The sequence below is a fragment of the Lepisosteus oculatus genome, unplaced genomic scaffold, assembly GCF_040954835.1.
Source record: "Lepisosteus oculatus isolate fLepOcu1 unplaced genomic scaffold, fLepOcu1.hap2 HAP2_SCAFFOLD_62, whole genome shotgun sequence".
NCBI lineage: Eukaryota > Metazoa > Chordata > Actinopteri > Semionotiformes > Lepisosteidae > Lepisosteus > Lepisosteus oculatus.
Genome location: NW_027168171.1, coordinates 42,825 through 67,192, shown reverse-complemented (window position 1 = coordinate 67,192; position 24,368 = coordinate 42,825). Strand labels below are relative to the sequence as shown.

The following is a 24,368-nucleotide window of genomic DNA, read 5'->3' as shown; positions in this document are numbered from 1 at the left end:
GCAAAAAATCGAACTCAGGGAATTTCTTTTGTCCTCCTTTGAATAGAAAGCCGTGTAATTCAGTGTACGGGCTTTCACATGCAGTTTCATGGTTTCACAGCATTATTCAGCTGATTTTAAATGTACCTAAAGGAGAAACATTATTGAAGACCATCAATTACCAAGAGCTTTTGTCAAAGGTTTTGGTGGTCATTTTTAATGACCACAGAGCACTATGACCTCGGTTTTACATCTCATCCAAAAGACAGCGCCCTTTTACAACACAGCTTCTCCATCACTATATTGGGAGATTGGGACCCGCACAGACCTCAGGGTGAGCGCCTCCCCGCTGGCCCCATTAACACCACTTCCAGCTGGAAGCTTTGTTTTTCCCTGTAGCTCACCCTCATCCAGGTACTGACCTGGCTCACACCTGCTTAGCTTCAGTGGGTTTTCAGTTGCGAGTTGCAAAAGTTGGGATGCAAGTGATGGAGCCGTTCGCTGCAAAAGCCACTGCATTGGCCAGGAATCGAAACCAAGCCTCCTGCGTGGCAGGCGAGAGTTCTAACAATGAACCACCAATGCTCAATGCCTGTACCTTCAAAAAAGACGCTTTTTTGGTGCTGTGTGCAAAAAGCGTCGACATCTACTTCCAGCTGCAAAATGCCATCCGCGGACGCTGTGAATTTATTTATTTAGACACCGCTCAGAATCCCCTGTAAGATTCTCCTTCAATTCCGTTTTGCAGTGCTTTAGCTCTTTCAAAAGGCTTCGCTTTGCTAGTCACAATCCAAGGCTTGTGACAGCATTTGAAAACACTTGCCACTGCGTTGGCCGGGAATCAAACCCGGGTCAACTGCTTGGAAGGTAGCTATGCTCACCACTATACCACCAACACATGCCCGGGGGAGCCCTCCAGGACACCACCAGAGAATGCTCACGATTTCAGAAGCTGTCTCCGGGACGTGCTGATTCCACACATCCTGAATAAATCATGTTATTGTTAGTTGCTGTAGCTAGACGTTCAAATGAGTTTCATGGCCAGATGGACTGTTTCCTCAAGTGGTATAGTATTGCAGTAAGACAGCACGATGCCTGCAAGACTATGTCACGCTAAACGCCACAGATTGTGTTTGTCCGTTCGTGTCAGTCGTCCTGCAGCCACGGGAAGTGGGACACAAACATGCTGCAATGCTTTCAAGACATTAGGATTTGTTTGTGCAACATCCGAGAAGAGTACTTGTGGCTTGAATGTGACTGAGCAAGGTGTTTAAAGACAGAGACTGAAAACTGTTAAAGGATGAGTCAAAGTAACGTCTAATCGGATTAGTTTCCTTAGAGCTGGTTCAGAGTTTGCTCAAGAGTTTACCTTTCACAGATGCGCAAAGAAGAATGTTGGGGGTGCACGCTTCAAGGCGCCTTACAGCTGTAGGGAGTGATTTCAGACGATTCGTGGTGTGTGCTCATTCCCATATACCGTACGCCCCGGGGTGCAGTGCTAGGATGACGTACAATACCGCTTGGGCACGTAACGGCGTTATATGCAAGTGCGGGACGTGAGGGTTTTGCGTTTGTTCGTTTTGTTTTGCTCTGCTTTGCTTTGTTTTGCTTTCCATCGCGTTGGTAAGAGCATAAATAAAAAGGCGATTCCTGTGTCGACCACTAATGTAAGAGCTATTTCACGTGCGCCGTGGTGCGGCTTTTCAAATGCTTAACAGGATGATTTTGCATGCACGCGTGCTTTCATGCAGTCGTGTGTGCAACCATGTCTGCTTACGTGCAAACGGGCGTGGTTTCATGTATGCAAAAAACTTTCCTGGGCTCTTCTGAAGCACATAAAATTATTTGGAGATATACATTTGTCTTATTTTCCTCTTAGGCTCTAGAATTGATAACTTTTTTTTCATTTTTGGCATTTTTCATCATTTTCCAGAAAGTGGTTGCAAGCCCGATATCATGCGAAGAAACTTCAGGATTCGGGGATCAGTCAATGGATTTTCTTCAAAGTTGGATTTTTGCACTCTGTGGACCAAGAGATGTTGTTCTATAATGTTTTTTTTTCAAATTTAAAAATATCATTTTTTCATGGAGCTTTGAATGTGATGGATTCACCCTCCTTTAGCTAGGACAGAGCTCCAGGAGCCTGGGTAGGATTCTAGCTTTCTCCCCTTGCAGGCACCTGGCACAGAAGACAATATTTTTTTCCTTAAAATCTTTTTTTTTGTGTTCCTTGTTGTTCCAAACTTAATTTTAATCACTTTTAATTAGAGATTTTATTAAAAATAGTGCAATAAATGACTAATTTCACAAAAATTAATGTAATATAAAACGGATGTTTTCAACTTTATTGTAGTGTTTTAGAAACTAATATGTCTTCAAAAATGGTTGTTTTTCACTCCTATGAATGAAAACTGTTGTTACAGTGCCTTGCGAAAGTATTCGGCCCCCTTGAACTTTTCAACCTTTTGCCACTTTTCAGGCTTCAAACATAAAGATATAATTTTTTTATTTTATGTGAAGAATCACCAACAAGTGGGACACAATTGTGAAGTGGAACGAAATCTATTGGATTTTTGAAACTTTTTTAACTAATACAAAAATGAAAAGTGGGGCGTGCAAAATTATTCGGCCCCCTTGCGTTAATACTTTGTAGAGCCACCTTTTGCTGCGATTACAGCTGCAAGTCGCTTGGGGTATGTCTCTATCAGTTTTGCACATCGAGAGACTGAAATTCTTGCCCATTCTTCCTTGCAAAACAGCTCGAGCTCAGTGAGGTTGGATGGAGAGCGTTTGTGAACAGCAGTTTTCAGCTCTTTCCACAGATTCTCGATTGGATTCAGGTCTGGACTTTGACTTGGCCATTCAAACACCTGGATACGTTTATTTGTGAACCATTCCTTTGTAGATTTTGCTGTATGTTTGGGATCATTGTCTTGTTGGAAGATAAATCTCCATCCCAGTTTCAGGTCTTTTGCAGACTCCAACAGGTTTTCATCCAGAATGGTCCTGTATTTGGCTGCATCCATCTTCCCCTCAATTTTAACCATCTTCCCTGTCCCTGCTGAAGAAAAGCAGGCCCAAACCATGATGCTGCCACCACCATGTTTGACAGTGGGGATGGTGTGTTGAGGGTGATGAGCTGTGTTGCTTTTACGCCAAACATATCGTTTTGCATTGTGGGCAAAAAGTTCGATTTTGGTTTCATCTGACCAGAGCACCTTCTTCCACATGTTTGGGGTGTCTCCCAGGTGGCTTGTGGCAAACTTTAGACGAGACTTTTTATGGATATCTTTGAGAAATGGCTTTCTTCTTGCCACTCTTCCATAAAGGCCAGATTTGTGCAGTGTAAGACTGATTGTTGTCCTATGGACAGACTCTCCCACCTCAGCTGTAGTTCTCTGCAGTTCATCCAGAGTGATCATGGGCCTCTTGGCTGCATCTCTGATCAGTCTTCTCCTTGTCTGAGCTGAAAGTTTAGAGGGACGGCCAGGTCTTGGTAGATTTGCAGTGGTCTGATACTCCTTCCATTTCAAGATGATCGCTTGCACAGTGCTCCTTGGGATGTTTGAAGCTTGGGAAATCTTTTTGTATCCAAATCCGGCTTTAAACTTCTCCACAACAGTATTACAGACCTGCCTGGTGTGTTCCTTGGTCTTCATGATGCTCTCTGCGCTTTCAACAGAACCTTGAGACTATCACAGAGCAGGTGCATTTATACAGAGACTTGATTACACACAGGTGGATTCTATTTATCACCATCAGTCATTTAGGACAACTTTGGATCATTCAGAGATCCTCGCTGAACTTCTGGAGTGAGTTTGCTGCACTGAAAGTAAAGGGGCCGAATAATTTTGCACGCCCCACTTTTCATTTTTTTATTAGTTAAAAAAGTTTCAAATATCCAATAGATTTCGTTCCACTTCACAATTGTGTCCCACTTGTTGGTGATTCTTCACATAAAATAAAAAATTTATATCTTTATGTTTGAAGCCTGAAATGTGGCAAAAGGTTGAAAAGTTCAAGGGGGCCGAATACTTTCGCAAGGCACTGTATATGATGTTTTTTTTTTCAAATTTTAAATGATCATTTTTTCATGGAGCTTTGAAGGGGATGGATTCACCCTCCTTTAGCCAGGACAGAGCTCCAGGAGCCTGGGTAGGATTCTAGCTTTCTCCCCTTGCAGGCACCTGGCACAGAAGACATCATTTTTTTCCTTAAAATCTTTTTTTTTTTGTGTTCCTTGTTGCTCCAAACTTAATTCTATTCACTTTTAATTAGAGATTATATTAAAAATAGTGCAATAAATGACTAATTTCACTAAAAATACTAAAAGTAATATAAAACGGATGTTTTTAACTTTATTGTAGTGTTTTAGAAACTAATATGTCTTCAAAAATGGTTATTTTTCACTCCTAGGAATGAAAGCTGTTGTTATATGATGTTTATTTTCAAATTTTGAAAAAGCAAAGGATTCTAGCTTTCTCCCCTTGCAGGCATCGGACACAGAGAACCTCATGGTTTTCCTAAAAATCATTTTTTATGTTCCCTGGTGTTCCAAACTTAGTTTTAATCAATTTTAATTTGTTATGTTACAAACAGGGTAATAAAGTCTTAATTGGACTATAACTAATGTCATATTGTCTGCTACAAAACTGATATTTTCAGCTCTATTGTAGAGATTCTAGAATCAACTAATAAAGAATTGCAATAAAAAAAGGGCATAAGAAGACATTACCAACAACGACCACATGATGGAGATATTGTCTAGACATTACCAACAACGACCACAAGATGGAGATATTGTCTAGACATTACCAACAACGACCACAAGATGGAGATATTTTCCAAAGAGGCAAGAGGGGCAAAGCTGCGATAAGGTAAAATCATTTTTTGAAAGAGATTGTTAGAATGCACATCCGTATCCCAAACAGAATCTCTAGTAAAATATGATCGTTTGTGAAACAGGCAAATGAGTGTCAGCTACAATATGATTGCTACATATCTGCATTTGTTGGTATTTAAGGAGTAAGAGTGCAGGTTTAAACCTGCGATCCAGTGTGTTGAAGAATTTCACAACACTACCTCTAGCACATATGGAAATAAATCCTCATAATGATTATTGCCCTGGGCATGTACCAAAAAATCAGTGAGCATATATATATATCACTGGGTTGAAGCTAGAAACACAGAATAACTGCAAACACATCCTAAATACAGTGTTCCAGCACCTTTGACCTCATCCAGAACGTATCATTTCTTGAAAGGGATTGCTGTCCGAATGCACATCTGAATCCCAAACTGAATCTCTAGTAAAATACGATCATTTGTGAAACAGGCAAATGACTGTCTCAGGGGCCCATTTCTCATTGTCAGACACATGTATGCAATGCTTTCACTGTGCATTGAGCAATAGGGATCAAAAACACCGCAGGTAAGGTTAGAAGTCATGTTCTATGATCATTTCTTTCAGCATTAGGGACTAAATATACTAAACGTATGATGCTAAAATGTTATTTTTACATATATTAATGTAATAAATGATTGCTTATGCTTTATAAACAAATCTAATTATAATAAAAGCTTAAGTTTTGTATTTATCTTGTACCATAGAACATGATTTTCTTTGTATTTCAAGCCCACAAAGTGTCCAAATGATGCACCTTTGACCTCATCCAGAACGTATCATTTCTTGAAAGGGATTGCTGTCCGAATGCACATCTGAATCCCAAACAGAATCTCTAGTAAAATACGATCATTTGTGAAACAGGCAAATGACTGTCTCAGGGGCCCATTTCTCATTGTCAGACACATGTATGCAATGCTTTCACTGTGCATTGAGCAATAGGGATCAAAAACAGAATGGAAACAGACATGGAAACCAACGAGGATGGGATTTGAACCCATGCGTGCAAAGCACAATGGATTAGCAATCCATCGCCTTAACCACTCGGCCACCTCGTTAACAAAACTGGGCTGTCCCAACTGGGTTGGCGCGCTCCAGATGATCTTTTTCTTTTTTTTCCCTCGTACTCGAGGGTCATTTTCCTGTTCCACATGCGATTTCAACATTTTCCTTGGGAGATGTCAAGCCAGCAAGCCACTGCTGTGGTTCAGTGGCCAGCGTGGAGTTCAGTGGCCCTGTTGTACACAGAAAGCACATTGAGCTCCTTGGACATGAAAAGTTCCAGATAAAAGCCATTTGTCATCCTTTCTCTTGGTGTCGATGTTGCTATTGTATGTAAAGGTGGCAACTTGCTCAGCGAGCAGGCGGAGCACACACCGAATGCAGATGTGTCTGAGTGGTGTGTCCAAGTGGCTGCAAAAGGACAGCATTCACGGGGCGCTGTGGCTTAGTTGGTTAAAGCGCCTGTCTAGTAAACAGAAGGCCCTAGGTCTGAATCCCAGTGGATAACCGCCTACGGCTAGACTTAATTAAATGCAAGTATTCATTTCCTGTCTTTAACACGACTTGTTTTTCTTAAAATGGATGCAACTTGCAAAACATGAAATACAAACCTTGCTAATCAGCGCTAGCAGCTGGCAAAAAAAAAGAAGTCAGCAATGTTTTTTTTCTTTAACCTTAACCCTGCTAATGGAGAAGAGTTAAACGACCGAGTCTATGCAGCTTAAACGGTGCGCACGTCGGGTTCTTAGCTGAAAGGGTGGTAAATCACGCTCACCCCAGTCCTTAATCTTTTAAAGAGGATACAAAATTGAACCTAGTCGCCACATCACATACATCCTGTTCAATGATAAAAAGGTAACATCTATCCTCGCTCCAGAGTAAATCTCACGTTGAGGGCATATTTTTTTTCACTTTACCGTGAATCGGGCTCGGCTGCACAGAGGAGAGAGCAGAGCAATGAGGTCACGGGGACAGGGGAGTCACACGCTGGCTGTTTGAACACGCGGAAGATCACTGAGGGATCCACAGTATATGGACCCTCCGTGCGCAATCAGTCCGCACTCCGGACTCTGAATCCTGCCATCCGAATTAAGATCTCGGCAGAACCTGAAGCGCAGTTCCTTCTTAAAACGTAATCTGGTGAGCATTTCTAGAATCGTACTTGTATAGATGCAGCCTTTAATGTGTTGCTAGGTTAAAATTGATGACTTCTTGTATTTCAGTAGGCAACTGCCCTCTTGATTTTGGATTTAATTTCTTTATTACAGTGGCGCTTTTATGAAGCCAAGGGACCAGGGAGCTGCCCCAGTACTGGGATGGCCAGTTCGAAATCATAGAAACTATTGTCAATTCCAGTCCCATGTCAGTGCGAGCAGGGATTTTGACATCTTGTTTTGCTATGTTCTGCACCAACAGGCAGGTGGCTCGGCCATTCCGTTCCAGTCTGGGGGTACAACAGACTGCTAGGTTCAGTCTGATAAACTGAGCTGATGGTTGGAAGAAAACCATCTCAGCGTCCATTCTCTGTCCCTTCTTTAGGACAAGGCGTACCGGAAACCCTGCTGTTGACGCAGGAACGATCAGGTCCGATTCGTTTACTACCTGGCAGGCCTGAGGAATCGTCTGACCTGACCGAATGTTCTCGGGGTCACCGCTTAGAGAGTGGGCATCTGGGTCCACCCGTTTCCACAGCACACTGTTTACTGTGTCCAGCTGGGCGCCCAGTCGAACCAATAGGTCTGCACCAATGCAGACCGAATGGGTCAGCTGAGGTGCTACCTGGAAGTAGTGAGCAAACTTCCTTTTTCCGATGGAGATGGAAGCTACACAGCTTCCTTTGCTCCAAATGGACCTATGAGGTGGGGGTGCCCACCACAGAACCTGTGACTGCGTCACCAGGGTCACCTGACAGCTTCGCGACAGGTCCTCGAACAGACCTTCACTGATTATGGACTTCTCAGAGCTGAGGCTAAGAATTACATCATCAACCTGCACTTCTGCCACCTGGACCCCCTCCCACCACCATGGGGTGGTAGTCCTGGACCCCCTGAGGTACCAGGGTGCACAGAAAGGACTCCCATTCATTACCGGACAGGGAGATCCACTCTTCTTCAGGGATGAAAAGGGGGTGTGCTTTACCTGGCGGGTCAAGCAGCTGCTCGGAGCACTGCTCCTGTAGTTGGGAGACCGTGGGAGTGCTGGCCTGGGCAGGACTTCCCTGTAGTTTTGGAAAGCAAGAAGAGACATTTATTCTCGTCCAGAGGAACCAGGAGGAACCTCCAACTCAGCTATAGTGTTCAGTGGGCACTGTGTGATCACAGCATAACCACTGAATCCCCCTTTTTGCTGTGCAACAGGCTTAGGGTTTTTGACCTGAGCCCACAATTTTCCACGCTGGCAGTACACCAGAGGCTCCAGCCTGTCAAGCAGGTCTTGGCCAATGAGTAGTGGCTCTGTTTTTAACCTAGAGATGTAAACAGGATGCACCACGTTCATTGGCCCGAACCTAAGTGCCACCCACACTCGGTGTGTGATCCTGGCATGATCCTGGGTATAGCTGGAAATATCTATCTTACACGGTTCTACCTTAAGTCTGATGCCTTTTCCTTTCGCTACTCGTTTGAGCTCGCTGAGTAGATCGGCTGACATCAAACTAATTTCAGCCCCAGTGTCAATCAGTGCTTCTCTATCTAAGACGTTTTCAAGAGAAACCTTGATATAAATACGCCTTGCTTTGCCTTTCTGGCTGAGATTCCCTAAGAATTGTTGGAAGCCTGCCTTTTCTTTGACTTCAGGGGCGGGGTCAGCGCCCAACTCAGAGTCACAGCCTTCTTCCAGGCAGGAACCCTCCCACCCAATCAGATAGACTGAGGGAGGGGCTTGGGACGGATCCCCGCCTCCTCCAGTGAGAAGGGGCGTGGTCCCCCTAAGCTCATTCACACTTCCGGCATTCGGTGCGGAAGGTTTACCCTGTCCTGATCTCTCAGGCAGGGCTTGTTCAAGCCTGGCCAGGCGGGCTGCAGTCGACTCCCTTCGTCCAGTCTTATGATAGGCTCTGCCTGAGCCCTTGCCTTCCCCGTAGCGCTCACGGCGGCTCTGACGCTTAGGGCGGTCCTGCCAGCCTATTTTGCGCCGGGGCTTAGCGAGCTCAGGAACCTCAGCTGCCTCGAGCTGAGGCGAGTCGTCAACCCTGCTGGCTTTAGTGGCGAACACAGCCGTTTTAGCAGGTTTTCGCTCTGAGGAAGCAGAGACTTCAGCTCCCCAGGCTTTTTGAGCCAACCTTCTAATGTCAGCCATTTTCATCGCTTTTGCATCAGTGTGCATCACAATCATTTTCCTGACTGAGGGATGCAGATTAGCAATGAATAAACCTTTGAAATTCACGTTCTCTTCGCAACCCTCTTCATTCCGCCCTGCAAAATAAGTGCGCCTAAGCCTCTGATAATAATCGCGAGGGGCTTCAGCTTTTTCGTGCTTAATATGGTGCGCTGTGGCCACGGCAGCTATGGGATCGATAAAAGCCGAAAATTCTCCGATCATTGCCTGACACAGCTCCTCAAAGCTATTACAGACCTCCGGTCCTTGTCTAGACATCCACTCGTGGACCGCTCGGCTGGTAGTTTTCCTTACTTACATAGCCTTTTCCTGTTCGGACGCTTCGGGCATAAACTGCAAAGTATATCTCAGCTCATCGATGTAGGTCTCCACATTCTTCCCTGACACTGACGGGTCAAACCTTTCTACATCTTTGGCTAACTGCCTCAGGGAGTGGAGGTTAATTTTTACGGTTTCTCCGCGGGCAGGGAGACGGCCGTGATCAGGAGCAGGGGGTCTATGCCTGAATTGACTCGCCCTTGCGTTTCGCGCAGGACTCGGCGATCTCCCCCCATGCCGATCCGACCACAGACCCTGGCCGGGAGAAACCTCCTCCCGGCGCGCTGGGTGAGCGCTCCGGGCTGCTAGGTGGGCTGGCATGCAAGTGGGATCTAGTCTATTTTGCTTCCAGTACGGCAGCATCTGACTCCTTTTGCCTTTCCTGGCTGAGCTCATTTAAACTCTCAATTTCTTTTTCTTTTTCTTTCAAGCTCGCTTCCAGGTCTCTCCTAGCTACCTCAGCCGCAGTTTCTCTAGCAGACAAGTCATCTAATTTACCTAAAACTTCCCTGAGTCAGTCTTCACTTTCCTCATTTTTCACTCTCTTTTCTCTGATTATATCCAACAACTCAACTCGCTCCGCCTTATATCTTTCTAGCGTTCCCTGAAGCTTTTGAAACTTTGTCAGCTCGGACAAAGACAGTTCCAGCTGTTTAGCTAGATTTAAGGTGAAACAGAAAAAGAAATTGAGGACCAGAACTGCGTTCACAAACCCTCCTATGTTAAGCTGGTTCGCTACCTTAGCTACTAAATCTACTTGCAGCTTCTCAATATCATCAAAGTTCAACTTTTCGATACCACTCCAGTAACCAGGATTGTCGTCGCTAGAAATAGTACTTATAAGCGACTCCACTTCAGACATTTTAGCAGCCATTGTCATTACGTCAGAGAAACTTTAAGAGTATTACTTTTTTTTTTCTTTTTCCAAAATACAGTATGGAATCTAGACACCCGAGCAGATGGATTTCCAATCAGCACACGTTACACTAAACGCTAGAAAACAGGGGGATTTCTTTACGCAGTTATCAGCACACCCGGTATTCGCTTATAGAAGCCGCGGTGCTGTGCTGAACTTGAACTCACAGCAACATCAGTTATTCTGTGCGACTGATTCTCATTTCATTCTAAACTCGCCCACCCAGGGACGCCATTAAATGTAATGGTTTGATGGGTTTACTGAGACAATTATTAATTGTAGCAGTAATCACGAGGTTGTTCGTTGGGGCTTTTAGAAAATCAATCGTCAGAACAACTAACAACGCACACACAGGGGTTCAATACACTAGATACATTTATTAATATAAATTGTGCACCAAACATATACTAGTCTGCCTGGATACGAGTGGCAGACCTTACTGTGAGGGTTATCAATATACAAGGTATATAATCCCGAAGAGATGCAAACACAAAGAGATACACAACAGAGAATATATGTCAATATATATCGTTCGGTTACCAAATCGCTAATCAGTGTTATTACCCACTGTTACTCTAAACTCGGAAGTAAATACATTACTCATGAATTAAATTGATAACAACTTGTGTTGAGGTACAATTGAATTCTCGAGACGCAATGTAGAACATGGGGTTTACTTATCCACTGTGTATGGATTTGGAATTTCCCGGCACGAACATCAAACCAGCTGACAGGCTCTGTTGCAGCCTCTGTTCCAGCGGTTGTCCAATGGGCGTTGTCCCGGCATCCTCTGGCTACCGGCCAACCAGTCAAGGTGCAGCTCGGAGTAGGACGGGCGGAGGAATCTGACTGCGGCGCGCAGGGCAGTCGTTGCTCTGAGGGGATCTACCAGCAGTCCGGCTGGCTGGTAGAAAGTCTCTATGCACAGAGTGTGACCGCGAGTCCTCACCAGTCACTCTTGTGCCTGGGAAGAAGCTGGTTCGTTCCCGGTCCAGCACTGCTTCTGAATAAGCTATTCAGGTTGTCGACGAGGGACCAGCCGTAGGGTCCAACTGTCCAACACAAACACAATCTGTAGCGTTTAGCGTGACATAGTCTTGCAGGCATCGTGCTGTCTCACTGCAATACTATACCGCTGGAGGAAACAGTCCATCTGGCCATGAAACTAATTTGAACGTCTAGCTACAGCAACTAACAATATCATGATTTATTCAGGATTTGTGGAATCAACACGTCCCGGAGACAGCTTCCGAAATCGTGAGCATTCTCTGGTGGTGTCCTGCAGGGCTTTTGCGGGTGTGCGTTGGTGGTATAGTGGTGAGCATAGCTGCCTTCCAAGCAGTTGACCCGGGTTTGATTCCCGGCCAACGCAGTGGCGATTGGTTTTAAATGCTGTCATGAGCCTTGGATTGTGACTAGCAAAGCGAAGCCATTTTGAAAGAGCTAAAGCACTGCAAAACGGAATTGAAGGAGAATCTTACAGGGGATTCTGAGCGGTGTCTGCATACACGCAGTCCGATACGGGTGCTGAAAGCTTGAGCTACTCTCAATGTCATGCTGCCTTTCCCCGGAGTAAATCTGTTACATTGAAAGAATGCTTCTGGTAGGTTCAAAAAGGGACCCTTGTTAATTGGAGAAATCAATGATTTCGAATGAATTCTGTATGCGTTAAAAGACAGCTATACACAGAAAACATGCAGGACACTGCTCATGATGTCTCAGTGCGTTTTTCCAAGCCATCTGACAAAGCCCGCCCACTGAAAACTGCAGCACATCGTGTAAAGACGTTCAACTTTGTAACTACTGCACGCACAGGAAGCAGAATAAATTCCTCTTTTCAAACTGTCAAAGGTTTGCTTTGCGAACGCTGCAGGACATCGCACAATCTCTTTTGAATGGGGACAAACCATTTCTTATGGGGCGCAGTAAGTACAGACGTTTAAAAAGCTCCACTCATGCCGACGATGCAGCATGAAGAAGCGCAACCTAACGTTTGACAGACAAAAGCCAGGCGCCGCTACAAGCAATATGAAATCAAACTGACAGCACACGGCGTTTCGCGCTGACTCAAAAGTGATCTCGACAGACGCTGTTCTCTGCATAACGCTGAAAGAGCTAAAGAGCGTTTCTGTTGAGACGTAACAAGCTCGTTTCTTTCTATCATGATGTCACCATGACCAAATCTGTCTTTAAACACCTTGCTCAGTCTCTGACGAGACTGTCAAAAATTGCTTTCGCCGATTGTATTGCAAACCGGCGGAAGCGGGGTATTGGGAAAAGTTTTCAACTAGCAATAATCGCGCCTCGGCTAAACCTCACAGGCTACGATACTGCCACTGCGCAAAGCTGACGGTTGCCAGGCAACCGCGGGGATCCTATGGAAATCGTTATCGATCGTCTCATGGCATGTCGTTGCGGTAACCCTTCATATTTGTCGTCTTCTTCTTCTTCTAGCTTGAGGTTTTGAAGAATTTCATGACAGACAAGGGCTCCGTTGGGAACAAAAGGCGTTGTGAGAAAACCGTTGCTTATTTTCAGCAGCAGAAATACAACCCTTTAAATACAAGATGACAGAACAATGACGAAGGGCATGCCGGGAGGAACTCATGCACTACAGAGGAAAGGGGGCGGGCACGTACAGTTCACATTCAAGCCACAAGTACTCTTCTCGGATGTTACACAAACAAATCCTAACGTCTTGAAAGCATTGCAGCATGTTTGTGTCCCACTTCCCGTGGCTGCAGGACGACTGACACGAACGGACAAACACAATCTGTGGCGTTTAGCGTGACATAGTCTTGCAGGCATCGTGCTGTCTCACTGCAATACTATACCGCTGGAGGAAACAGTCCATCTGGCCATGAAACTCATTTGAACGTCTAGCTACAGCAACTAACAATATCATGATTTATTCAGGATGTGTGGAATCAGCACGTCCCGGAGACAGCTTCCGAAATCGTGAGCATTCTCTGGTGGTAGGGGCGTTCAAGATGGCGCTCAGGTGGGAGGTAAACTTTAGTGGTTGGGGAGTTTTTTTTTGAGTTTTTCATGACCTGAATGTTAATTTTTGCTTTTTTTGACTACAGAAAAATAAGGACTTAACACTAGTTGTTTAAACTTCAGTTATAATTGAAAGAAAAAAAAAACGATTTTTTTTTAGGTTTAAAAAGTCCGATATGAGTAACACTGGGAAAAGAAAAGAGAGTGCTGGGTCTTCGAAGGAGAACTGTAAGATACCTCAATCGTATATGTATAGCACTACAAAAAAATCGATGGCAACTAAAGGGAAAAGTGAAGCAGCTGCAGGGGCAGCAAGAGGGCGGAGGCGCCGCGCGCCCGGCCGACGTGTTGGACCGGTGCGCTTTACGTGCTGAAATAAACACGCGACAGCCCCGAAATGTTTCCAGAGTGCTGTGCACTGAAGACTTGCCTGGTGCTCCTCCGTGCAGATTGTTTGTCCTCCTCCAGTGCGGGACGAGCCAACACAAGGGAGCGCATTCGCCAACATCCAGGCACGCAATGCGATTTGGAAAGCAGCTCCTTTCCAAAGAGTTGCACACGAACGATCCTTCAGTCCCGCTCGGGGGGCACGGAGCCCCCGCCACACACAGCTTCAAGTAGCGAGTCAGGCGCCAGGGCTTTCGCTTACGGCCACACCACCCTGAACACACCTGATCTCGTTTGATCTCGGAAGCTAAGCAGGGTTGGGCCTGGTTAGTACTTGGATGGGAGACCGCCTGGGAATACCAGGTGCTGTAAGCTTTTGCTCTCCCGGCCAGCAGGGGTCGCCGTTGGTGCCGTAGGCTTTGGGAGGAAAACCTGCAGGATGGAAAGGTGATCTATAGCCTCATCTCTAGAGATGTTTTGTTGCTGTGGCATGTGTGTGACCCATATTCAAAAAAAAAACCCGTCTGTTAAACGAATATCGAAGCTGCCTCTAAATCTGCAAATGAAGATGAGTCGATAAACCACTCGTTTTTCGTATAACTAGACATATATTCATTTGTTACCGATTTCATTCATTGAGCACGGATACAATAGAGGTACAGCCATTCACTGTTTGACATGTCTGCACTGGTACAGAACTGAGCAATCAGAAAACGGGTGAAACTGTCTTTAGACTCAGCATACAGTACCGAGGCCCCCCATGACCAAATAAAGGCTAACCTCGATAATCAGCCTAAAGAACGCAAACTACAGCAAAACGACTGACTTTGAAAAGGGAATGAACGTCCGGAAGGAGTAGTGGAACTAGCTTGAGATGCTTCTCCGGACCCCTAACTAAAAGCCAGCGAGAACCAGCAGCGGCGTCCACTCCTGTCGAACCGGGATCCTTCCGCAGCCACGCAGCTCGTGGTGTCCTAACGCAGTCCCCCACTACCAGAAATTATGCAGTCGAGATTCCCACATTTGGGGAATTCGCAGGGGTCAGCACAGCCGGAGTGCAATGGCCGAGCCTCGCCCTGGGTGAACCGATTTCGATTTTTAAGAACTTTATTTTCTTTTCACAATAAAATACAGGACATCACAAATCAGAAAGCTTTACATTAATATACATACTTAAAACAGTATATATGATCACATCTCATTACATTTTGACACGGTAACAGTTACATAGTAACAATTTCTTTTTTCTGGTACAAATCACATTCTTTACTTAAACATGATAATGTTTTTCACAGTCTCTTGAGATATTGACCTATGCTCTCTATTTCCCACAGATTTTCTGCTTCCTCCCTCCCTTCTCTCCACAGATCTCTGAGGTAATAGTTCTCTCGGGTGATGAACAGGGCCAGGCTACCTGCTGCCTTGACTGGGACCTCGATGCCTTTGAACAGCCCCATGTTCCTCAGTCTCCACAGGGCGTCTTTCCCACTGTTCACCACGGCCCAGATCCTGTCAAACACGTCAGGAGGAAGTTTGACAGGAGAGATGCCGTATATGATGAAAGCAGCGGTCAGGGTAAATTGGGGCGAGAGAGCCTGCAACCAATCTTCAAACTGTGCCCAGAAGGCCTTAGCAAAAAAACAGGACCACAGGAGATGGGTCACAGTCTCCTCCTCACCGCAGCCCACCCTAACGCAGCGAGGGCTGGGGGTGAGGCCCCTACGGTACAAGAAAGTTCGTACCGGTAAGCACTGGTGGACGACACTCCAGGCTAAATCTCTGTGAATGTTGCACAGAAACTTAGAGGATGTGTGTTTCCACACCTTCCTTGTTTGGGCTGATGTTAAAATGCCCACAGGGGTCTGCCTATTATTCTGGGGTGCAACGAAATCTTCCAGTTTTTGGACGCTGACATCTCGGAGGGGAATATGGCCAATTGGGTGAGATCTTAGAATACTTTTAACTGTCCCATAAATTGCAGGGCATGTGTCAGAGAGTGGGACATCCAGCTTGGGTCTGACACCCCACACTCTGAACACCTCCCTACCTACCCAGAGCCTGGAAAAATAAGTCCAGGTACGCGCTGCAGGTGCTGTTGCAAAGCCTCTCAGCACAGAGGCCAGGAAAATGCACAGCAGCTTCGTAGCAATATCTGGGACAGACTTCCCCCCTGAGGGTAGCGGCCTGTACATTATTTCCCTTCTGAGTCTTTCCTGCTTTCCACCCCATAGAAATTGAAACATCAATCTCCTCAGCACCGCCGCAACACGGTGTGGGATTGGGAAGGTAGAAGCCAGAAAAATCAAGACAGGCAAGAGCTCGGCTTTGATGACCAGCAGCTTCCCTGTCATGGTGAGGTCTCGGTCCTTCCATTGTATCAGTTTTTTGTTTAAGATTGGCAATTTGTTCTGCCAATTTACTGTTCCCATCTCTTCTCCAAAATACACCCCCAGGACCTTAATTCTCTTCTCTTGCAGCCTGAGATCATGTCCTTCTTTTGGCTCCCTCCAGTTCTGATAAAAAATCTCACTCTTAGATTTGTTAATTTTTGCAGAGGAAGCCAAGGAGAAACGATCACAGCACTGCAGAGCTCTGCTAATTGAGGCATTGTCAGAGAGGAGCAGGGTGACGTCATCCATGTATAGAGATGTCTTTACCTCTCCTCCCCCACTTCCAGGCACTGGTATCCCATTAATGGCCTGATCCTGGCGCAAGGCACAGGCTAAGGGCTCCATAGCCAAAACGAATAACAAGGGGGATAATGGGCAGCCCTGCCTCACCCCTGAACAGACTTCAAAGGGGCGTGATCTATTGCCATTAACCATTACTCTGCTGTTGCTACCTGTGTACAGCAGGTTAATCCACTTTCTCATGATGGGGCCAAACTTCATGTGCTCAAGTACCGATGTTAAGTACTGCCGGTTTAGACGGTCAAAGGCCTTTTCTAGGTCTACACCTAAAATGCACAGAGGGAGGGAGCGATCCTCTGAGTACAGACAGACATCCCTCAACAAGGCCAGGTTGTCGCTCATCAGGCGTCCTGCTATCCCACAAGTCTGTTCTTTCCCTACCAGTGAGGCCACTACATTTTGTAGGCGCAGGAAAAGGGCTTTGGACAGGATCTTAGTGTCCACGCCTAACAGGCTGAGGGGTCTCCAGTTCTTTATGTCATTCTTTGCTCCTTTCTTAAACAAGAGAGAGATAGTGCCTTCTCTTAAGGAGTCAGGCAGCAATTCTGTCTTATAGCTTTCCTCGAATAGGAGCAGTAGCGGATCCTGAAGCAGATCCCAAAAGGTGCAATAAAATTCTTTAGGGAGCCCGTCAGCACCCGGAGTTTTCCCCTTCTGTAAGCTCTCCATAGCCTGTCTCAGCTCTTCTACTGTCAAATCCCTCTCAAGTACTTCCCTATCTTCTTCACTCAAAACGTTTTCTAGCTTTGAGGTAAAAAAATGAATTTCTTCATCCTTTACCTCTGTAGAGCTGTACAGTCTTGAGTAGAAGGCCTCGGTGCAGGAGAGGATAGCACTCGGCTCTGTTCTCTCTTGTCCCTCCTCATCAACTACACTTTCCATGACAGACTTGGAGCCTACCACTTTCCTGAAAAAGAGGCGAGTACACTTCTCATTTTCTTCCAAGAACTGCACTCTGCTTCTTAACAGCACTCCTCGACTACTTTCTTCGGCTGTGCTCCGGATGTCCTTTTTTAAAAGGGTGATATCCTCGAGCACATCGAAGCCACTGTGCAGCATCGTGTAGAGACGCTGCAGCTGCCTCTGTTTCCTGGCTAGCACTCCTCTCCGTCTGGCAGCAGCCTTCCTTCCCTCAGCCATGAAAAAGACCTTTGTCCTCATCTTCACCTCCTCCCACCACTCTCCTACTGACCCGTACAGACACTGCAAGGACAGCCACTGTGATAGTTTCTCCTTGTAGCGGGATACTACCCCCTCGTTCTCTAGCAGCTTTGTGTTGAGTTTCCAGAGACCTGGGCCAAAGACAGTCCCGCCCTGGAGTTCCACTCTACACCCTAAAGCCTGATGATCTGAGAAGAAGACAGGCTGAAGAGTGACCCCAACAACTTTCACTCTCTCTGAGACAAAGCAAGAGTCAATTCTGGAGCTGCTATTCCTCCCTGACCATGTATATCCTGCTGTTGTGGGATATATACATCTATATGTGTCTGAGAGTTTAAAGTCTTGAACTAAGTTTTGCAGGGCCAGTGAGCTGGAATCCAATTTTATCGGAGAGCTAGACTGCCTGTCTGTGTGCTCTAAGATACAATTAAAATCCCCTCCCACTATCACGTCTGTGCTACTTAACAATAGGGGAGAGAGTGCCTTGAGTAGCTCCACCCTTCCTCCCACGTCAGTAGGACAATACACATTGATTAGCCGCAGGTTAACGGTCCCCCATTCCACATCCACACACAGCAACCTGCCATCTATGACCCTCTGAATACTTTTCAATTTGAAAGCCCATCCTTTGAAAAGAATGGCCACGCCAGAGGCTCTGTTGTTATTGTCCCCTGACCAAACAGAAGGCCCTTTATCCCACCTATCTTCAAAGCTTTTATACCTCTCTTGATAGGCTAAAGCACACTCCTGCAACATCAACACATCTCCCTCTCTCTGCTGGAGGTAATCAAAGACAGACTGGCATTTCACTCTGTCATTGATACCTCTGGTGTTAAGAGAAATTATGTTTAGAGCCATATTACATAAGAAAGTGGAACCAGTCTTTACAAAACACATTTCTCTTCGGTCTCACCTGTTACCTTCTTCTTTTTCTTTTTCTTCTTACCAATTTCCTGCCAGCCATCCTCTGAATGAGCCTTCATCAGGGTGGCAGCAGTAAAAGCATTCACGGAGTCCATTTCAAGGAAGGGGGTAGAGGGAGGGGTGGAGGGGTTCCAGCTGTCCCCATCGCCATGCTCTCCTTCCTCCTCGCTCGGGGAGAAAACAGAGTCATTTTTCCTTTTCCTCAAGTCCAGCTCCTGGGAGCACTGAGGGGAAAGGGGTGCAGCCGATGCACCAGTCTCCTCTTCCCCCTCACCCACCAGCTGTTGCAGATCCTCCGTGACGGACTGGATGGAGGAGAGGAGGGCATCTGTAGCACTTGCAGAGTCTGAGAAAAGCAGCTCCGCTGAATCCTGGGTATCGTCGCTGGACCCGCTCCACCGGTGGGGGCCCCACACTGGCCCTCGTTCTGAGGAGCAGGAGTGGGGGAGGGGTCCTCGCTGTTCTCGGGGGTTTTCAAACCCTCGTGCTTGTCTGGTGCAGTCTGCGGTTGTGGGAGCGTAGTGGATTTCTCTTCCACCGGCCCCGGAGCCACAGCAGGACTGATCCTGGCTGGAGGCTGAGACTCTTTGTCCAACAAGGGTTCTTTGTTTGACTTGTTGTTTGCTTTGGCTTTTTGGGCCGGTTTGGCTGAAACAAGCACTGCCTCATCCTTTCTCATTTTGAGTTTATTGGCGTAGGCGTGAGGGCAGTTCTTAAAAACGTGTCCTTCCGAGCCACATAAATTGCACTTTGGCAGCATTGAACAGTCAGAGGCTAAATGTCCCTGTTTGCCACAGGTCTTGCAGCATTTCACAGTGCAGGACGATGCCAGGTGTCCCACAGCACCACAGCGCCGACACACCTTTGGTTGTCCCACATAAAAAACATAGCCATTGCAGGCGCCCAGCCGGATTGTAGAGGGCAGGTGCCTTAAGCCTCCATTTACATTGTCCGGTAGCAAGCGAACCTCAAATTTTCTTGCTCCTGTTTTTATACCGTCAACATCTCTAACCTCAGTTCCATGGTGGACGGTGCAGTACTGCTTAAGCCAGGTGTGAATGTCCTCCGTCTTTGCCATTTCCGAGAACATAACAACATGCACCGTTTTCCTCTCTCTCTGTGTCAGAGGCTGCAAGTTGATCTTCTCAAGGGCAGGAACTTTCCCTCTTTTTGCCTCAAACACATCCACACATTGTTCAAACAGAGAATAGGTAGCAAAAACAACCTCAAATGCTTTCTGACCTGGGAGAGCGAAGATGAAATCCAAGTGCCGAGGTTCAAAGCCAAGTTCCTTCTGTAACACTTTTCTGCTGAACTGCATACGATCCATGAAGAGGTCATCCAAAAGCTCAAAACGTACAGCATTCTTGCGGGATCCAAAGGTTGCCATCTCAAACTGCAAAACAAACACTGCTTCCACAAAACAAGAAAACAATCCAACTACTCCAACTACAGGCTGATCAAGGTATCTCCCCTGCCAGGTAAGCCGAGAGCTGCAGGCGATGAGCCCGGAGCTGAACGGGCCCCACTGGCTCGTTTGTAAGGCCAGGTGCATTGCCAACCACGACCGGCAGGGCAGAGGCCTTGAAGGCGGCCTGGGCTCCTGCAGCTGTCCAGCCACGCACTCTGGTTTCTCTTCATCTCGTACAAATCTTTTGCCTTTTACTAAAGATTTCCATGGAGAGGAGCATGAATGAGTTCCATACAATTTTTGTGCTTCCCTGCCTTCGGGTGGGGCGCAGCTGGGCTGGTCAAAGAGAGAAAACAAAACCGCTCACAATCGCTCTTACAATGCAGTAAGTAGCACAGGCTACTTAAACACATGAATGCAAAACAGCATTTTTCAGCTGATTCAAAATGTACCTAAAGGAGAAGCATTATTGAAGACCATCAATTACCAAGAGCTTTTGTCAAAGGTTTTGGTGGTCATTTTGAATGACCACAGAGCGCTGTGACCTCGTTTTTACATCTCATCCAAAAGACAGCGCCATTTTACAACACAGCATCTCCGTCACTATACTGGGGCATTGGGACCCGCACAGACCTCAGGGTGAGCGCCCCCACCGCCGGCACCATTAACACCGCTTCCAGCTGGAAGCTTTGTTTTTCCCTGTAGCTCACCCTCATCCGGGTACTGACCTGGCTCACACCTGCTTAGCTTCAGTGGGTTTTCAGTTGCGAGTTGCAAGGGGATGCAAGTGATGGAGCCGCTCGCTGCAAAAGCCACTGCATTGGCCGGGAATCGAACCCGAGCCTCCCGCGTGGCAGGCGAGAATTCTACCACTGAACCACCAATGCTCAGTGCCTGGGCCTTCAAAAAAGACGCTTTTTTGGTGCTCTGTGCAAAACGCATCGACATCTGCTTCCAGCTGCAAAATGCCATTCGCGGATGCTGAAGAACTTATTTCCAAGGCAGCGGGTACAAGCGATTGGGCGTTTTAAAACCACCAGGAACAGCAAAGAGGCGCGCTTCTTTGCTTGTGCCGAAACACACCGACTGGAGGCGGACAACGTAGTCGGCAGGATTGGAACCTGCGCGGGGAGACCCCAATGGATTTCTAGTCCATCGCCTTAACCACTCGGCCACGACTACAGCAAGCCCCACCGCCGCTGCGTTCTTGCTACAATCTTACCTGGATCGCGAGGCGCCAGCGGAAGCCTATTTCAAAGTCGTTCTCCGTTTCAAAAAAACATTTCCAAAATACAAGCCTTGCAGACAGAAACGCCTCAGAGGATTTAAGGGTGGCTTCATGTCGGAATGATAAAGTCTCCCCGTCCGGACATGAAAATGCCACTTTGTTACACACAAAAAAAGAATCAACAACAGAGAAATGCCCACAAGCATTTGAAAAGCCGCACCACGTCGCACTTGAAATAGCTCTTATATTAGTGGTAGACGCAGGAATCGCCTTTTTATTTACGCTCTTACCAACGCGATGGAAAGCAAAACAAAGCAAAGCAGAGCAAAACAAAACAAACAAACGAAAACCCTCACGTCCTGCACTTGCATATAACGCCGTTACGTGCCCAAGCGGTATTGTACGTCATCCTAGCACTGCACCCCGGGTCGTACGGTATATAGGAATGAGCACACGCCACGAATCGTCTCGAATCACTCCCTACAGCTGTAAGGCGCCTTGAAGCGTGCACCCCCAACATTCTTCTTTGCGCATCTGTGAAAGGTCAACTCTTGAGCAAACTCTGAACCAGCTCTAAGGAAACTAATCCGATTAGACGTTACTTTGACTCATCTTTTTACGCTCAGTGCTGGATTGCTCAAACTCCAGCTAGGGTTAGGGTTAGCATTCCCACGCTACTTAGACACTTTGTTTACGCTCAGTGCTGGATTTTGGGAACTTCAGGACGAGTGGGAATTTTCTCCTATCTGTCCATTCTGTTTTGTTTTGGAGACTCTTGGCTGCCTATGTTGTTCAGTGCAGCGTGAAGGAAACATTTTCCAAAACTGTGTCAGCTCAAAAGTTGTAAGAAAACCTCTCCAGCTGCTTTAACTCTCTTCATTTTTGTCATTTAATGTGACACTCGATGTATAACTGGAGCCTCACATATGCAAATGGTGAGGCTCCAGTTCGACACCCAGTTCGACACCACTTTACAGTATATGACAAAAGCATGGCAGACTGTGCCGGACCAGCTGGTAACTTCCGCTTATTTTGACCATATTAAACATTGGAATTCTTCCCACTTGCATTTGTGACACTTGATTTTGGCTCCACCTAAGACACTCTTAAATCTTCAAACACTTTTCTCAATGTGGATTTCAAGTCCAATGGATTTCAATGGATTTCAAGTCCATCGCCTTAACTACTCGGCCACGACTACAGCGAGCTCGCCGCCGCCCCATTCCTCCTATAATCTAACACGGAGTGCGAGGTGGCTGCGGAAACTTTTTTAAAGTCGCTCTACATTAAAAAAAAAATACCTTTCACAAGATACATGCCGGCAGACAGACACGCCTCAGAGGGTTTAAGGGTTTAAGACGTTCAAATGATAAAGTCTCCCCGTCCGGATGTCAAAATGCAACTTTGGCAGACAGAAAAAACATCAACAAACCACAAATGTGGACAAGGATTTTACACGCTGCACCACACTACACTTTCAAAAACATTTACATTCGTGTTAGATGCAGGAATTGTCTTTGTTTTGCGTGCTTACGAACGCCATAGAAAACGAAACAAAACAAAAGCCCTCAGCTCCTGCACTTGATTATAATGCCGTTACGTGTCGAAGCAGGAATTTACGTCATCTTACCACTACAACATGGGGAATAGAGGGAAATGAACACACGCTACGAATCGTCTCAATCACTCCCTAGAGTCGTAAGGCACATTGAAGGGTGCACCCCCATCATTAATCGTTGGGCCTCTGTAAAAGGAAAGCTGTTGAGCAGTCTTTGAAACAGCTCGGATGAAACACTTGATTGCTTCCATGTGCATCTGGAGCCCACTTCTTATTTTCACTTCACGCCGCCCAAAGCATTTCTAAAACAGGAGATTCGCGTTTGGGAATGCGCCCTGCCCTACAAATAAAACAGGTCTACGGGTCTGAAACCTGCTCCACGGAAAACAGTTCTGTTGCGCTTTTGATCCAAGGGAGATTCTCTGTTCTTACTTTTTGATGACATAACACCCAAAGGGGCTTCTTTGGAGCTGGATTCCAACCAGCATCCTAAAGTTTCTTGGCGGTATCCTTTACAGTCCTCTGTTCGGTCGACAAGGAACAGAAGGGGGCAGCTTTCCTCACACATACAGTGCAATGTACTGTAGTGTTCCCCTTCATTGAATTCGCAGTTCTGCATCAGACCTCAAACTCGTTTCCTTAGCTTGGATTTAAGCCACGAAGCAGGCTTCTACTGTATAAACGTCTAGAGGAATCACAAACTATTTGAGAGGCCATCATCCCATTGGGAACTGACAAAGTCTATCCCTAAACACCTAGCGCAGTCTCTCGAGAGACTGTCAAAAATCGCTTTCTCCGTTTGTGCTGCAAGTAAGTGAAAACGCGGTCTCAACCCAGAGCCACTTGGCAGCAGCGGCACGTAAATACTGTTACTGCCACTGCTCGATACCAACGTTAGCCTACTATACCATGTTCAGCCACCGCTAGAAAATGTAAGGCTCTAGTACTGGAGCAAACAAAAGGAGGGCCAACGTCGAACAGGCACCCGTGTCAGACATAGAGAGCGACGAGGATGGGATTCAAACCAATGCATGCAGAGCACAATGAATTAGTAGTCCATTGCCTTAACCACTCGGCCAACTCGTCAACGAAACTGGGCTGTCCAGACATGGGTTGGCGCGCTCCAGATGATCTTTTTCTTTTTTTTCCCTCGTACTCGAGGGTCATTTTCCTGTTCCACATGCGATTTCAACATTTTCCTTGGGAGATGTCAAGCCAGCAAGCCACTGCTGTGGTTCAGTGGCCAGTGTGGAGTTCAGTGGCCCTGTTGTACACAGAAAGCACATTGAGCTCCTTGGACTTGAAAAGTTCCAGATAAAAGCCATTTGTCATCCTTTCTCTTGGTGTCGATGTTGCTATTGTATAAAGGTGGCAACTTGCTCAGCGAGCAGGCGGAGCACACACCGAATGCAGATGTGTCTGAGTGGTGTGTCCAAGTGGCTGCAAAAGGACAACTATCCCGGGGCACCGTGGCTTAGTTGGTTAAAGCGCTTGTCTCTTAAACAGGAGATCCTGAGTCCGAATCCCAGTGGTGCCTTCTTTGTTCTGTCTTCTT

The 24,368-nt window shown here is 46.5% G+C and overlaps 8 non-coding genes across 8 annotated transcripts; 3 read left to right on the top strand and 5 right to left on the bottom strand.

Moving 5' to 3' along the window:
- Nucleotides 1–805: 805 nt before the first annotated feature.
- On the bottom strand, nt 806–877 carry trnag-ucc (transfer RNA glycine (anticodon UCC)). The gene has a single exon. It is a non-coding gene; the product is annotated as a tRNA-Gly (tRNA).
- Nucleotides 878–5,858: 4,981 nt separating this feature from the next.
- trnas-gcu (transfer RNA serine (anticodon GCU)) lies at nt 5,859–5,940 on the bottom strand. The gene has a single exon. It is a non-coding gene; the product is annotated as a tRNA-Ser (tRNA).
- Nucleotides 5,941–11,754: 5,814 nt separating this feature from the next.
- trnag-ucc (transfer RNA glycine (anticodon UCC)) lies at nt 11,755–11,826 on the top strand. The gene has a single exon. It is a non-coding gene; the product is annotated as a tRNA-Gly (tRNA).
- An 834-nt stretch (nt 11,827–12,660) lies between these two features.
- LOC138231933 (U4 spliceosomal RNA) lies at nt 12,661–12,802 on the bottom strand. The gene has a single exon (XR_011186890.1). It is a non-coding gene; the product is annotated as a U4 spliceosomal RNA (small nuclear RNA).
- Nucleotides 12,803–14,097: 1,295 nt separating this feature from the next.
- On the top strand, nt 14,098–14,216 carry LOC138231841 (5S ribosomal RNA). The gene has a single exon (XR_011186811.1). It is a non-coding gene; the product is annotated as a 5S ribosomal RNA (ribosomal RNA).
- A 6,021-nt stretch (nt 14,217–20,237) lies between these two features.
- Nucleotides 20,238–20,354, top strand: LOC138232026 (U5 spliceosomal RNA). Its single transcript, XR_011186985.1, has one exon. It is a non-coding gene; the product is annotated as a U5 spliceosomal RNA (small nuclear RNA).
- A 489-nt stretch (nt 20,355–20,843) lies between these two features.
- Nucleotides 20,844–20,914, bottom strand: trnag-gcc (transfer RNA glycine (anticodon GCC)). Its single transcript has one exon. It is a non-coding gene; the product is annotated as a tRNA-Gly (tRNA).
- Nucleotides 20,915–21,127: 213 nt separating this feature from the next.
- On the bottom strand, nt 21,128–21,209 carry trnas-aga (transfer RNA serine (anticodon AGA)). The gene has a single exon. It is a non-coding gene; the product is annotated as a tRNA-Ser (tRNA).
- Between the last annotated feature and the right edge of the window lie 3,159 nt (nt 21,210–24,368).